The sequence below is a fragment of the Schistocerca nitens genome, chromosome 9 (genome assembly GCF_023898315.1).
Source record: "Schistocerca nitens isolate TAMUIC-IGC-003100 chromosome 9, iqSchNite1.1, whole genome shotgun sequence".
Taxonomy (NCBI): domain Eukaryota; kingdom Metazoa; phylum Arthropoda; class Insecta; order Orthoptera; family Acrididae; genus Schistocerca; species Schistocerca nitens.
Genome location: NC_064622.1, coordinates 46,895,477 through 46,906,087, shown reverse-complemented (window position 1 = coordinate 46,906,087; position 10,611 = coordinate 46,895,477).

Sequence of the window (10,611 nt, the reverse complement as noted above, 5' to 3'; positions counted from 1 at the left end):
GGTTGTAAGCCCTCAGCAGAAATGTGCAGCCTCTACAGCCGTCCACAATTGCAAAAGTGTTGCGATGCAGGATTTTATGCACGAATTGACCTCTCGATTCTGTCGCATAAATGTACGACACGATTCATGTTGGGCAATCTGGGTGGCCACATCATTCGTTCCAATTCTCCAGAATGTTCTTCAAAACAATCGCAAATAATTGCGACCCCGCAACATGGTTCAAAATGGTTCAAATGGGTCTGAGCACTATGGGACTTAACATCTGAGGTCATCAGTCCCCTAGAACTTAGAACTACTTAAACCTAACTAACCTAAGGACATCATACTCACCGATGCCCGAGGCAGGATTCGAACCTACGACCGTAGCGGTCGCGCGGTTCCAGACTGAAGCGCCTAGAACCGCTCGTCCACACCGGCTGGCTTTTCAAGTTCAGAATTCGCTTTATAACAAAGGGAAACAGCCCGAAAACAGTAGTTGGAATTAGTATCGTACTGTATCTGGAGCAGCGGCAGTTAGCACCACAGTGGTATGGCGAACTGTTACAAATGGGTTAAGTCGAGGACACTGCTGAGCTAGACACAGTCGACTGACCCCCAACCACCGCCATTTGCAATTTCAGTGGTGTCAAGCGAGAGCTTTTGGAGGGCAGCGTGGTTTCTGATGAAAACGATTTTCGCCTAGGTACCTGTGATGGCCGTGATTTGGTTAGGAGGCTTCCACTTCAGAGCCTGCTTACGTGCTGGAGACACTGGATCTACACCTGGACTGGACTGCGACTTTGTTTGACAGCAGGAGCACTTTCGTAGTTGTCGAACCCGCCCTGAAAGGAAATCTGTACGTCAGTCTGATGGTTCAACTTGTTGTGCTGGCAGTCACAAACAGCATTTCAAGGGGTGTGTTCCAACAGGATAACGCTCGACCATATACTGCTGTTGCAACCCAACGTGCTCTACATAGTGTCGACATGTTTCGGTGGTCTGCTCGATCACCAGATCTCATACCAATCGAGCACATATGGGACATCTTTGGACGACAACTCCAGCGTCGTCCATAAACAGCATTAACCGTCCCTCCAATGACCGCCCAAGTGTAAACAGCCTGGGAACTCCATCCCACAACCTGACATCCAGCACAAGTGCAACACAATGCGTGGCATTCAACCTTCCGACGGCTACACTGTTTATTAATGTACCAGCATTTCACATTTGCAGTGCCTCATCTCAAGCTTACATTAACCTTTGATCTTGCGTAGTTAATCACTTAAATATGTTTCCTAGACAAGTATGTTCCCGAAATCGCATTACTCTATATTCATTGCCTTTTGATGCTACGTGTGTAATAGCAAAGGCGATAACGTGGTTGGCGTCTGCAGGGGTAAGCTTACAGAGCATTGCTAAAAGAGTAAACGAACTAAGCAACGGGAGAAATGTTTCTCAGGCAATACGAGACTCATCGCAAGGGACTGTTTATTGATATACAATGGATTTTTGTCCTTGGTATTTTGAAACTCTCAGGACAAGTTCCACTATGCGACTACGTAGCTCTTCCAATAATTAAAGTGGTACTTAACTCGCTAGTTGGTCGCGGAGTTGTAGTGCATTGCCTGTAGTGGTGTTCCATACTGGGCATGTGGTGAAAGTGGTCGTTTGTGGCGCTGGCGGCGAAACCGCAGCGGTTGCACTGACCGTCTCGCGTGTCCTCCCGGTACAGAGGGATGCGGCGGCTGCGGTGGCCGGCTTGACTCTGCCTCTGCTAATTGGCTCTCCCGCCTGCTGCCACTGACTGCTGATTGGTAGTTGCCGCGAACAGCGTAGGCCTCGTGCGCGCACGCATGGCTTTGTGAGGCTATAAACCACAAAGGCTAATATATTAACTGTGCCACCCTGCGCTGCACCCTTGTAGTTGTACGTGGTATTATAACACTGATACTTCAGAAAAGTGTACGCTACCTCTACAAAGATTAGTGACCCTAAGGATTTGAGATACTAAGGAAGTCCTGTAACACATCACTTCCCGACCGCACCTGTATGCTCTTCCTGAGAATACTGTGTACGCTGGGGCTTCGACATGAACTATATCCTCAGTTTACAGGTACCCTAACAACCTGCATATAGTTCTTGATGAGCAATCACTAAAACATTATACATAGTGCAGTCTCTGCTCATCTAAAAGATAGGTCACACTAGAATTTGGCCAAGATATAAACTTATAATCAGAATCTCTACCATGCTGTCAGACATTTAATCTGCACAATATTTTAATAAGTCACTCAAAGCTCGTAGGTAAAACTTAAACAGCCATCCCATTTAACAAGTTTAAAATGCTTTTCATAAAGTAACTAAGATGAGTGGCGTTACATAAACTTTCAAACCTCGTGAGAAGCACACGTAACATTCAATTAACTAACAACAACGAAGTTCTTGTTAAAATAATTTCTTATAAGGGACCTATTAACAATTCCTGCCAATCTCTGTGATACAAGATTATAAATAAATTTAACAAAGAAACCTCCAGCGTTACCTCTTGCTCGGTATACAGATCTTTACAAATATACAATGACGATGCTGTAACGTCAGCGAAACATGTGTGGATAAAAAATAAGAAGAAAACTTTGTTCAAGCCACAGTCTATTTACAGTTTTCTTTTTTCCTGTGCCAACCTCTTCATGTCAGAATAGCACTTGCAACCTACGTCCCCAATTATTTGCAGGGTGTATTCCTATCTCCGTCTTCCCTACAGCTTTTGCGCTCTACAGCTCACTCTAGTTCCATGGAAGTCATTCCCTGATGTCTTAACGGATGTCCTATCATCCTGTTCCTTCTTCTTGTCAGTGTTTTCCATATATTACTTTCTTCTCCGATTCAGGGCAGAACCTCCTCACTCCTTACCTTCCTTATCAGTCCACCTAATTTTCAACATTCGTCTGTAACACGAGATCTCAAATCTTCGATTCTCTTCTTGTTCCAGTTTACCCACAGTCCCATGTTGTACTGCCATACAATGCTGTGCTCCAAACGTTCTTAGAAGTTTCAGTTGCTTCTCTAACTTTCCTTCCATGTATTTGTTGGTTTCCTATCCACCACACTTACGTTATTGAAATCAATCTCAGGGCTACAGTTCTCCACTACTGCAGATTTCACCCTCTGTTGTAGCTGCGTGTGGCGTTTGCGTTCCTTAATACGTTCTTGTAACAGTCTTTTCCGTTTCGCCTGGATACACTTTACCAAAGCCACACGCCCTTGTAATGTTCGTGTGACACTATTATTCCATAGGTTAAATTTATCTTATGCTTAAAATCGATTTTGTAGAGTTCAGTTCCAGCTGTTTTCCGATCGTTGTTTTCGCAACCAGAATAAATACTAACTTACTTACATAAGTCCTGCAGCGCTAAGTAGCATATCGGGCGACAAGTTTCCTCCAGGGGAAGCCGGCCGTTGTAGCTGAGCGGTTCTAGGCGCTTCAGTCCGGAACCGCGCTGATGCTATGGTCGCAGGTTTGAATCCTGCCACGGGGATGGATGTATGTGGTGTCCTTAGGTTAGTTAGGTTTAAGTAGTTCTAAGTTCTAGGGGACTGATGACCTCAGATGTTAAGTCCCATAGTGCTCAGAGCCATTTGAACCATTTCGACCTCCAGGGAACTGGATCAGCCGTCAGGTTTCAGCTGCCTCTCGGTCGATGCATTGAGGATCGTTTGCAGAAGTTCGTTGGTTTGCACAACACTGCTGATTTGAGGTTTCTTCCTTCTTCCATGCGTAGAACATGCCCTGCGAGCTCCAGTCACGTTTCAGAATCTGTTTCGTGAAGGCTGCGAGAGGGACTAACTTAAACAACCACCGGCTCACACTGAACAATGGCTGGCGTCTCATAACCACACACGTGCGACACTGACTATGAGATACGGCAATTTTATTTTTCTCTCTCTCTCTCTCTCTCTCTCTCTCTCTCTCTCTCTCTCTGTGTGTGTGTGTGTGTGTGTGTGTGTGTGTGTGTGTGTGTGTGTTTGCTTTTTCGTTCCCGTAAAAAAAAAAATTATATGTCGGCACGACAGGTTAATGCTAGTTGATACATGTTTACAGCACGGCGGTACTGTTAGTAAAAGCCAGCAACGGAACAGACCTACGGGAAGGCTTCTGGGAACAGCGTGCAGCGGAGGAATGCAAGTGGCGTTGGCAGACCCGGTTTACAGTTACGCGGGAACGTACGACCAGTACCGCCAGAGAGAAAGAAGCAAGCGGAGAGTCTGGTTTTTGTCAGAGGTAACGGGCAGTCTCCACCGACTATATAGCAGCCTCAAGACTGCCCGTAATGCCACTCACAATTCCACGACACGGTATCCGAAACTTGCTGAGTGGCACAGTGGTTATCACACAGGACTCGCATTTTGGGGGGACGACAGTTCAAATCCCCATCCGGCCGATTTATTTTTTGTGTGTGCTCTGTAAATCACCGAAGGCGGTTTCCGGCGTAACTCCCTTGAATGGGTACTTCCCCAATCAGAGACTGTGATTCGTCTTTAACGGCTACGTCGTCGACGGGACATGGGACCCTAATTTGGAAATTTGTGGTAAGTTCCTACGGGACCAAACAGCCGAGGAATCGGTCCCTAGGCTTACACACACACACACACACACACACACACACACACACACACACACACACACACACACACACACACGAGGGTGGACTCGTACCTCCGACGGAGGCAGCCGCGCGAACCGTGGCGAGGCGCTTAAGACCTCGAGGCTGGACCCCAATCTTCCATCTTTCTTCCACGCCTCATATGTGATCCAATCCGATATTGTGATTCGTCCTTAATGACCACGTCGTCGACAGGTTATTGAGCCCTCGTCTTGCATCTTTCTTCCACATCTCTTAAGCGATCCTGTCACATTAATGTGACCACCTGTCAAAGGTCGAATAACCACCTTTTGCACTACGGATCTCTGCGAGAACCGTGAGGTTCTGGAAGGTAGCAACACAGATGCGAAGCCACGCCGTCTCCAGTGCCGTGGACAGCTGCGGTGGGTTTCTCGATTGAGGAGCCATGTAACGAACATTTATTTTGCAAAAACAGGCTTAATGTCTGCAAGGATACCGCAATCACTTTTTTATGCAATGTTACTTATAATCCGTCTTGATTGCAAAATATTTATTCGTACGAACGGTTTCGGTTCCTCTAGAACTATCTTCAGATCTGCAAATTTCGGTTATAGGAGTAACCCGTCCACACTCAGCAACCTTCACATGCTGCGTCACATTCCATGTCTTGCTGAGTGTGGACGGGTTACTCCTGTAACCGAAATTCGCAGTTCTGAAGATGGTTCTAGAGGAACCGAAACCTGTCATATGAATAAATATTTTGCAATCAAGACGGATTATAAGTAACACTGAACATTTATTTGTTTATTAACATTAGAGAGTAACCCACCACATGGTAAATAATGCAGGTCATTTGCTACTAAAAATTAATAACAAGCTGCAGAGGAGGAGTCTTCGTCTTTTCCATAATTACATTGTTAATTTTAAGAAAAGAAACATCTGTTAACATAAAGGACATTTTGGTAAAAGAAAAATGTTTACGACATTCTTAAGAAGAAATAATATAGGAAATGAAAGATTTAGATAGTAAAAAGAGATCCTCTTACCTGGCTGTTTCAAGTAGGAGGGCTTCGGTAAACACTTCGAGCCTGTCTCACCCGATTCAGCATTTCTATTCTGCTATGCTTACTACTGTATGTGTGTCGTGAGATTAATTCTACGTAATTTGTGTGTGAGGATTAACAGTTCTGTTTGTTACTGCAACTAGTCCCTCCATTTGCCTCCGCCATAAGCGGGGGAGGAGCCTCGAAAGGGTGACCATGAGCCTCGTCTCCCCGAAAAGGCACTTCATATCTTATGATAATGCATACGTATGTTTATGCCAATTATTATAAAATTCACGTGTTTAACAGCTTACGTCTTACACAATTTACGTATTACACTATTACATGTTTGAAATTAATGATCCAGAAAACTAAAGAATTATTGTTTTACTTTGTACAAACAGGAAAATTCGTTGTTTTATTTATTACCGCTACCAAACTCCTAAATTAAATAAATATATGTTGGTTGGTTGGTTGATTTGGGGGAGGGGACCAAACAACGAGGTCATCGTCCCATCGGATTAAGGAAGGATAGGGAAGGAGGTCGGCCACGCCCTTTCAAAGAAACCATCGCGGCATTTGCCTGGAACGACTTAGCGAAATCACGAAAAACCTGAATCATTATGGCCGGACGCGGGTTTGAACCGTCGTCCTCCCGAATGCAAGTACAGTGTGCTAACCACTGCGCCACCTCGCTCGGTAATGTGTATATTTTTGTAGTATTGTTGCAGTCGTGTGATTCGCTACTATGGCGTATCTGTATCTGGTGATACTGATGTGTTCACGCCATCTTCTGTTTCCATATCCCCATGTATCATGTTCTGGTGTAGGATTTGTGGTGGTGATCTTGTATATGGTCGTTGCTGCTTGTAAGTGTTGGGTAGCACTGTTGATTTTTCAGCAATGATCCGGTTAAGCATGCTCCATTTAACCGAGTCTCTTAAAGCTTGCCATATGTCTTCTGTTTCTGTCTTCGTTTGGGAGAGAACCACATTTTAGTGTTAATGTCTTCTGGGGATCCCTCCCTGTTTCCCATATTCACTTGCATCACTTTGGCTAAGGCCGAAGCGGTGCAGGCGTGTATAGTAAGGGCCATGGCCCGTCAAGAAGTGTAGCGTACCGCGACTTGGGTCATCATGTCTGAGCCCCAAACGTTCCCGGATGTTCGGGAAGAAGGAGAAGGTCCAACGACGCTTATCAGATGTTTTTCATTCTTTTTGCGATGTCTCAAGCTTTCAAAGAGTTAATCAGCGTCTTCCTGTAATATGCTTCTCTGCTTTCTCGTGAACCTTGTCCAGTCTTCCCCATTTGAGCCAGTATGCTGCTGTTCTGTGACCAATGGTTATGACAATGGAGTATGTTGTAAGTAAACGCTTAGGGCTTCCATGGACGCGGTGCAAAATTACCCAGACCCAGAACGCCTTTGTGGATCGTGAGTGACCGTCGATGTTCCCAAGCACGTGCTGCGAAGCACGTAACACACTCAAAGAGGGCTGTATGATACATTCTTAGTGTCTGCAATGGTAGTCTGTAGTGATTTGTGTTTAGTGTGACTGGTTTGTGCGTTAGACTTAACGATTTTTCAGTTGTGAGTCTTATGTACTCGTTGAACGTTAATCATTCGTCGAGGTATATGCCTAGGTACCTTGTTCTTGTTACTTTTCTCTGTTATTCACCCTGTTGGTGGGGTTTCTCCGCAGTGCTCCTTTAATCAGTAAATATATTGCCTTGCTTGTCGCAACCGTGAGTCTTGTTATGGTTTCACAAGTTACTTATATTTACAAGGAGTTGTGTAGCCTTGCTTTCGAGTGGCGCTCTCTAGTTCAAATGGCTCTGAGCACTATGGGACTCAACTGCTGAGGTCATTAGTCCCCTAGAACTTAGAACTAGTTAAACCTAACTAACCTAAGGACATCACAAACATCCATGCCCGAGGCAGGATTCGAACCTGCGACCGTAGCGGTCTTGCGGTTCCAGACTGCAGTGCCTTTAACCGCACGGCCACTTCGGCCGGCGGCGCTCTCTAGTTTGCAGTTATTACTTCTAGTAGGTCGTCAGCATAGGCAACTACAAACTTAAATCTATTATCTTCATCCAGATGATTCAGGAATGTTTCTGTGGCAGACGCTCAGAAAATTGGCCCGCATATTGACCCTTGTGAGCATCCTTCAGTTATTTTCTTATTTTCCTGCTTGCCATAATCGAGTAAGCTGTTGGGGTCTCCATCTCTCGTAGCCTTGCGAACAAGGCCGGAGACGTCTAGATATAGTTGGGGTCACTGAAGTGGAATGAAGACAATGATATCTGGTCAGATGGGTATAAGGAAATATCAACAGGAGCACAAAATGGTGTAACGGAAGTAGCATTCGTTATGAATCGATAGGTAGAGCAGAGAGTGTGTTACTATGAACAGTTCAGTCAGTGACAGGCTTGTTCTTACCAGAATAGACAGCAAACACCGACAACGATAGTTTAGGTACACATTCCGACGTCGCAAGCTAACGAAGAGATACAGAAAGCATATGAGAATATTGAGCAGGTAATTTAGTACATAAAGGGAGATGAAAATCTAGTATTCATGGGGAACTTGAGTGCGGTTGTAGGGGAAGGAGTAGAAGAAAGTGTTGGGTGACTATGGGCTTCGTACCAGGAATGAGAGATAAGAAAGTCTAATGGAGTTCTGCAATAAATTTCAGCCAGTAATAACCAATACTCCGTTCAAGAATCACAAGAGGAGAAGGTATACTGGGAAAAGACCTGGAGATACGGAAGATTTCAGTCACATTACATAATGGTCAGGCAGAGATTCTGAAATCAGACCGTGGATTGTAAGGCACACCCAGGAGCAGGTATACACTCAGATCACAATTTAGTAGTGATGCAGAGTAGAATGAAGTTTAAGAGATTAGTCAGGAAGAATCAGTATGGAAAAAAAGTGGAACAAGGAAGTACTAGGGAATGAAGTGATACGCTTGAAGTTCTCTGAGGCTATAGGTACTGCGATAATTAAGTGCTCACTGGGAAGTTTAGTTGGAGAGGAATAAACATCTCCAAAAAGGGCAATCACTGAAGTTCGTCGGAAGAACAGCATAGGTACAAAGAAGGTAACTGTGAAGAAGCCAAGAGAAACAAAAGAAATACTTCGGTTGTTGGATGAAAGAAGAAAGCACAAAAATGTTCAGGAAAATTCAGGAATACAGAAATACAAGTCGCTTAGGAATGAAATAAATAGGATGTGCAAGGAAGCTAAGACGAAATGGGTGCATGGGAAATGTGAAGAAATCTAAAAATTACTGTAGGAAGGTCTGACAGAGCATATACAAAAACAAAACAACCTTCGGTGAAATTAAAAACAAGGGCGGTAACATTAAAACTGAAACGGGAATTAAATAAAGAGTAGAGAGCGGACGAATGGAGAGTCATTGCAGGCCTCTATGAGGGATAAGATTTGTCTGATGTTATAGAAGAAGAAACAGGAGTCAATTTAGAAGAGATAGGGGATCCAGTATTAGAATCACAATTTGAGAGAGCTTTGGAGGACTTAAGATCAAATAAGGCAGAAGGGATAGATAACATCCGATCAGAGCTTTTAATATCATTGGGGGAAGTGGTAACAAAACGGCTATTCATGTTGGTGTGTAGAATGTAGGAGTCCGGCGTCAAACCATCTGACTTGGGGAAAAATATCATCCACATAATTCCTATGACTGCAGGAGCTGACGAGCGCTAAATTTATCGGAGAATCAGCTTAACAACTCATGCATCCGGAAGTTGCGGACAAGAATAATATACAGAAGAATGGGAAAGAGGATTGAAGATGTGTTACATGACGATCAGTTTGGCTTTAGCAAAGGTAAAGGGAACAGAGAGACATTTAAGACGTTGCGATTGATCGTGGAAGCAAGACTAAAGAAAAATCAAGACACGTTCATAGGATTTGTCGACCTGGAAAAAGTGTTCGACAATGTCAAATGGGGCAAGATCTTCCCTCAGGAAAATAGGGTAAGCCGTAGGGAGAGACGGGTAATGTACAATACGTACAAGAACCAAGAGGAAACAATAAGAGTGGACGACCAAGAACGAAGTGCACGGATTGAAAAGAATGTACGAGAGAGATGTAGTGTTTCGCCCGGGCTGTTGAAGCTACACGTCTAGGAAGCAGTGATAGTAATGGTTGAAATGGTATCAAAGATAAGATTCGCTAATGACATTGTTATACTGAGTGAAAGCGAAGATGATGTACAGGATCTGCTTGTAACCGTATTGTCATATCGCTGGCTTAGTTGTGGAGTATCTTTGCGGGCAGCCGCGTCTGTATAGTCGAGCGCGGGACACGGTACTGTTATGTTGTGTAGTGTGTAGCTCTGCATGTGAGAGGCTTTGTTACTATTCTGGTTGAAGTGTTGCTACAAGTGGTGTTACAGTAAAGTGGTGAAATATGGAGGTGACTCAGAGGAAAGTGCGTCAAGAAGTAATGAAAATATGAGCAGTGCCGTCGATAACGTATTTGTGTATCCTCTCGTTGCGTGTCGCACAGCATCGATCATCCGCGCCGTGTTCGGTCTCCCAGAATGAACCAATGTGAATCAGTAAAAATTAGTTACCATAAAAGAGTGCAGTCAAGTGCCAGTGTCTTGTAGCCAGCGTGAGGACGTGCATTCGGTCATCGCGTTTCCGCATTATCAACAATCAGCCGCGTCGTGTCGGTTACGCGTACGCTCGTCCGAATGATATTGTGGGCTGTTAATCATCCATTAATTGGGATAATACTTCTGAATTGGAATGTAAACAGTGCAACCTGCGTTTTTCCTTTAATCGCCTCAGAATATAGTTGTTCATACCAGACGTCGAACAGTGTTGTGTTTTAACGTTGAGTGGCTCCCCTAAACCCGCTTGCATAGTTCGATAACTTCAAGCAAGCCAGCAGCACTGTGGAGCAGAACAGTACGACCTCCGCGGCATTAGCA